Here is a 6,398-nt window from a genome sequence, read left to right as displayed (position 1 = left end):
TATGGTCTCTTGGCATTTGACGTGATTCTTACCCCGTGAGGCTTTTAAACTACCCTTCCCCAAACCTGACTCTTCAGTCTGTGCATTCCATGTAGAAATTACGAAGGCAGGGGAATCCAAAATCAAAGTTAAACCTAACCCTACATCCCCTGCCCACTTTTTGTCCTGGCAGCTAGTCTATGCGCTTGGGCCTGGTGTGGGCATTTTCCTCAAGCGGATTGTTATCGTGGCAGAGTCTGGGCCCCTCTTAGACACAGCTCCTCCTTCAGGAGCAGGCAGTGGATGTAGACCTACCTTGTGCAGAAGGGACATACAGGAAAGAGGTGAGGACTTGCTGAGTCTTGCTGTCCATGATCAACACTCAGGTCCTTGCACAGCTGCCTCCCTGGCCAGGGAGCCCAGGTTGGCTATACTCCGGATAATCTCAGTTCTCTGTGACCTGCTTGTCCCCTCCTACTGTTCCATGGTAGTCCTCACCCAGAGCCGCTTTATTCTCATGCTCTCAACTCCACCTTTCTTGTACTTCATAAACACTAACTTTGGAAGGGTGGCAAGATGGCCGAATAGGAACAGCTCTGGTCTGCAGCTCCCAGCGAGACCAACACAGAAGGCAGGTGATTTCTGCATTTCTAACTGAGGTATCTGGCTCATCTCAATGGGACTGGTTAGACAGTGGGTGTAGCCTACAGAGGGTGATCTGAAGCAGGGTGGGGCATCGCCTCACCCAGGAAGCACAAGGGGTCAGCAAACTCCCTCCCCTAGCCAAGGGAAGCCATGAGGGACTGTGCCGGGAAGAACGGTGCACTCCGGCCCAGATACTATGCTTTTCCCACAGTCTTCACAACCTGCAGACCAAGAGATTTCCTCCAGTGCCTACGCCACCAGGGCTCTGAGTTTCAAGCACAAAACTGGGTGGCCGTATGGGCAGACACCGACCTAGCTGCAGGAGTTTTTTCATACCCCAGTGGCACCTGGAATGCCAGCAAGACAGAACAGTTCACTCCCCAGGAAAGTGGGCTGAAGCCAGGGAGCCAAGTGGTCTAGTTCAGCAGATCCCACCGCCATGGAGCCCAGCAAGCTAAGATCCACTGGCTTGAAATTCTCACTGCCAGCACAGCAGTCTGAAGTCAACCTGGGATGTTCGAGCTTGGTGTGGGGAGAGGCGCCTGCCATTACTGAGGCTTCAGTAGGTGGGTTTTCCCCTCACAGTGTAAACAAAGCTGCCAGGAAGTTCGAACTGGGTGGAGCCCACCACAGCTCGGCAAAGTCGCTGTAGCCAGACTGCCTATTTAGACTCCTCTCTGGGCAGGGCATCTCTGAAAGAAAGGCACCAGCCCTGTCAAGGGCTGATAGATAAAATTCCTATCTCCCTGGGACAGAGCACCTGCGGGAAGGGGCAGCTGTGGGCACAGCTTCAGCAGACTTAAACTCCCTGCCTGCCGGCTCTGAAGAGAGCAGCAGATCTCCCAGCACAGCACTTGAGCTCTGCTAATGGACAGACTGCCTCCTCAAGTGGGTCCCTGAACCCCACGCCTCCTGACTGGGAAACACCTCCCAGCAGGGACCGACAGACACCTTATACAGGCGAACTCTGGCTGGCATTGCGTGGGTGCCCCTCTGGGACAAAACTTCCAGAGGAAGGAACAGGCAGCAATCTTTGCTGTTCTGCAGCCTCTGCTGGTAATACTGGTCTGGAGCGGACCTCCAGCAAACCCCAGCAGACCTGCAGCAGAGGGGCCTGTTAGAAGAAAAACTTAACAAACAGAAAGGAATAGCATCAACATCAACAAAAACAACATCCACACAGAAACACCATCCAAAGGTCACCAACATCAAGGACCAAAGGTAGATAAATCACCGAAGATAAGGAAAAACCAGCGCCAAAAGGCTGAAAATTCCAAAAACCAAAACACTTCTCCTCCAAAGGATCACAGCTCCTCCCCAGCAAGAGAACAAAACTGGATGGAGAATGAGTTTGATGAATTGACAGAAGTAGGCTTCAGAAGGTGGGTAATAACAAACCCCTCCAAGCTAAAGGAGCATGTTCTAACCCAGGGCAAAGACGCTAAGAACCTTGAAAGGTTAGAGGAATTGCTAACTAGAATAACCAGTTTAGAGAAGAACATAAATGTCCTGATGGAGATGAAAAACACAGCATGAGAACTTCGTGAACCATACACAACTATCAACAGCTGAATCGATCAAGCGGAAGAAAGGATATCAGAGATTGAAGATCAACTTAATGAAATAAAGTGAGAAGACAAGATTAGAGAAAAAAGAATGAAAAGGAATGAACAAAGCCTCCAAGAAATATGGGACTATGTGAAAAGACCAAACCTACATTTGACTGGTGTACCTGAAAGTGACAGGGAGAATGGAATCAAGTTGGAAAACACTCTTCAGGATATTATCCAGGAGAACTTCCCCAACCTAGCAAGACAGGCCAACGTTCAAATTCAGGAAATACAGAGACCACCACAAAGATACTCCTCAAGAAGAGGAACGCCAAGACACATAATCATCACATTCACCAAGGTTGAAATGAAGGAAAAAATGTTAAGGGCAGCCAGACAGAAAGGGCGGGTTACCCACAAAGGGAAGCCCATCAGACTAACAGCAGATCTCTCTGCAGAAACCCTACAAGCCAGAAGACAGTGGAGGCCAATATTCAACATTCTTAAAGAAAATAATTTTCAACCCAGAATTCCATATCCAGCCAAACTAAGCTTCATAAGCAAAGGAGAAATAAAATCCTTTACACACAAGCAAATGCTGAGAGATGTTGTCACCACCAGGCCTGCCTTACAAGATCTCCTAAAGGAGGCACTAAATATGGAAAGGAAAAACCAGGACCAGCCACTGCAAAAACATACCAAATTGTAAAGACCATCGACACTAGGAAAAAACTGCATCAACTAACAGGCAAAACAACCAGCTAGCATCATGATGACAGGATCAAATTCACACATAACAATATTAACCTTAAAAGTAAATGGGCTAAATGCCCAAATTAAAAGACACAGACTGGCAAATTGGATAGAGTCAAGACCTATCAGTGTGCTGTATTCAGGAGACCCATCTCACATGCAAAGACACACCTCACGTGCAAAGACACACATAGGCTCAAAATAAAGAGAAGAATGTTTATGAAGCAAATGGAATGCAAAAAAAAGCAGGGGTTGCAATCCTAGTCTCTGATACAACAGACTTTAAACCAGCAAAGATCAAAAAAGACAAGAGCATTACATAATAGTAAAGGGATCAATGCAACAAGAAGAGCTCACTATCCTAAATATATATGCACCCAATACAGGAGCACCCAGACTCATAAAGTAAGTTCTTAGAGGCCTACAAAGAGGCTTAGACTCCCACACAATAATAGTGGGAGACTTTAACATCCCACTGTCCATGTTAGATCAATGAGACAGAAAATTAGCAAGGATATTCAGGACTTGAACTCAGCTCTGGACCATGTGGACCTAATAGACATCTACAGAACTCTCCACCCCAAATCAACAGATTTCTTCTCAGCACCACATCACATTTATTCTAAAATTGACCACATAATTGGAAGTAAAACACTCCTCTGCAAATGCAAAAGAATGGAAATTATAACAAGTAGTCTCTCAGACCACAGTGCAATCAAATTAGAACTCAGGTTTAAGAAACTCACTCAAAAACTGCACAACTACATGGAAACTGAACAACCTGCACTTGAATGACTACTGGGTAAATAATGAAATTAAGGCAGAAATACATAAGTTCTTTGAAACCAATGAGAACAAAGACACAACGTACTAGAATCTCTGGGACACAGCTAAAGCAGTGTTGAGAGGGAAATTTATAACACTACATGCCCACAGGAGAAAGCAGGAAAGATCTAAAATCAACACCCTAACATCACGAAAAGAACTAGAGAAGCAAAAGCAAACAAATTCAAAAGCTAGCAGAAGACAAGAAAGAACTAAGATCAGGCAAAACTGAAGGAGATAGAGACAGGAAAACCCCTTCAAAAAATCAATGAATCCAGGACTTCATTTTGTGAAAAGATTAACAAAATACACCACTAGCCAGACTAATAAAGAAGAAAGAAAAATCAAATAGACACAATAAAAAATGATAAAGGGGATATTACCACTGATCCCACAGAAATACAAACTACCATCAGAGAATACTATAAACATCTCTATGCAAATAAACTAGAAAATCTAGAAGAAATTGATAAATTCCTGGACACATAACACCCTTCCAAGACTAAACCAGGAAGAAGTCGAATCCTTGAATAGACCAATAACAAGTTCTGAAATTGAGGCAGTAATTAATAGCCTACCAACCGAAAAAAACCCAGGACCAGATGGATTCAGAGTCAAATTCTACTAAAGGTAGAAAGAGGAGCTGGTACCATTCCTTCTGAAACTATTCCAAATAATAGAAAAAGAGGGACTCCTCCCTAACTCATTTTATGAGGCCAGCATCATTCTAATACCAAAACCTGACAAAGACACAACAAAAAAAGAACATTTCAGGCCAATACCCCTGATGAACATCGATGTGAAAATCCTCAATAAAATACTGGTAAACTGGCTGGGCACGGTGGCTCACGCCTGTAATCCCAGCACTTTGGGAGGCCAAGGTGGGTGGATCACAAGGTCAGGAGATCGAGACCATACTGGCTAACACGGTGAAACCCTGGCTTTACTAAAAATACAAAAAAATTAGCCGGGCATGCGCCTGTAGTCCCAACTACTCGGGAGGCTGAGGCAGGAGAATGGCATGAACCCGGGAGGCAGAGCTTGCAGTGAGCTGAGATCACGCCACTGCACTCCAGCCTGGGCAACAGAGCAAGACTCTGTCTCAAAAAAAAAAAAAAAAAAAAAAAAAAACTGGCAAACTGAATCCAGCAGCACATCAAAAAGCTTATCCACCAGTCGGCTTCATCCCAGGGATGCAAGGCTGGTTCAACATACTCAAATCAATAAATGTAATCCATCATATAAATAGACCAATGACAAAAAACACATGATTATCTCAATAGATGCAGAAAAGGCCTTTGATAAAATTCAGCACCCCTTCATGCTAAAAACTCTCAATAAATTAGGTATTGATGGAACTCATCTCAAAATAATAAGAGTTATTTATGACAAACCCACAGCCAGTATCATACTGAATGGGCAAAAACTGGAAGCATTCCCTTTGAAAACCGGCACAAGACAAGGATGCCCTCTCTCACCACTCCTATTCAACATAGTGTTGGAAGTTCTGGTCAGGGCAGTCAGGCAAGATAAATAAAGGGTATTCAAGTAGGAAGAGAGGAAATCATATTGTCTCTGTTTGCAGATGACATAATTGTATATTTAGAAAACCCCATTGTTGGCCGGTCGCAGTGGCTCACGCCTGTAATCCCAGCACTGTGGGAGGCCGAGGTGGGCAGATCACGAGGTCAGCAGTTTGAGACCAGCCGACCAACATGGTGAATCCCGGTCTCTACTAAAAATACAAAAATTAGCTGGGCATGGTGACGCACACCTGTAATCCCAGCTACACAGGAGGCTGAGGCAGGAGAATCACTTGAACCTGGGAGGCGGAGGTTGCAGTGAGCCAAGATCGCACTGCTGCACTCCCGCCCAGGCAGCAGAGCAAGACTCTGTCTCAAAAAACACTGTAAAACCAACCAACCTCCTACTATTTTACTCAATGTCTAATCCAACCAAAGGCAGAGTGGGGAGAGTTTGACTTTCTGGCAGGTCTATCCCCACACTCCAACAGACAGTTAAGGGCAACATGACTGTTCTCTGGCCCAGCTGGGGAGAGGACTTAGAGCTGCCCTGGATCCTTCCTCCCAACTTTTTGAAGTTCCAGGGAGATTTCAATGACAGCAGAAGCCATGCAAGTCTGAGTGCCTCCAGTTTCTTTCACGCAACAACACATGAAAGTCTCACTGAGCTAAGATGATTTTGTTTTACTGAGATATAACTGACATACACTAAAAGATCTAACCCTACTATGTATCGTTTGTGTGTGTGCGCGAGTGCATGCACACGCAGCTTTTTTCTCTCAGGATAATTCTTTTCAGAGACCTGCCTCTGCAAAGAACTGGCCGCATGGTTCCCGTGTCTAGTGTTCCATCTATGAAATAGGGCAGTTCCTCCCACCTTTCCCACCCCAACAGGTTGTTGGAAGAACAAAGGAACTCAAAATGACCTACGGTGCTCAGTGGTCCTATGCAGACGGAGGCACTGAGGGGTAACAGCTAATCCTGCTAGGGCTCAACTCCTCTCAGGATGAAGGCTTTTGAAGAATCTGCTTTTCTCTATTCAGTCAGACGCACCCCTTCTAGCCCCAGTCATCACCGGAGCTGCAGCAAGCCTGTCAGTTTTCTCAGAAGTCCAATTTAAAAC

The sequence above is a fragment of the Pan paniscus genome, chromosome 10, assembly GCF_029289425.2.
Source record: "Pan paniscus chromosome 10, NHGRI_mPanPan1-v2.0_pri, whole genome shotgun sequence".
In the NCBI taxonomy this organism is placed as follows: domain Eukaryota; kingdom Metazoa; phylum Chordata; class Mammalia; order Primates; family Hominidae; genus Pan; species Pan paniscus.
This window is presented reverse-complemented; position numbering follows the sequence as displayed.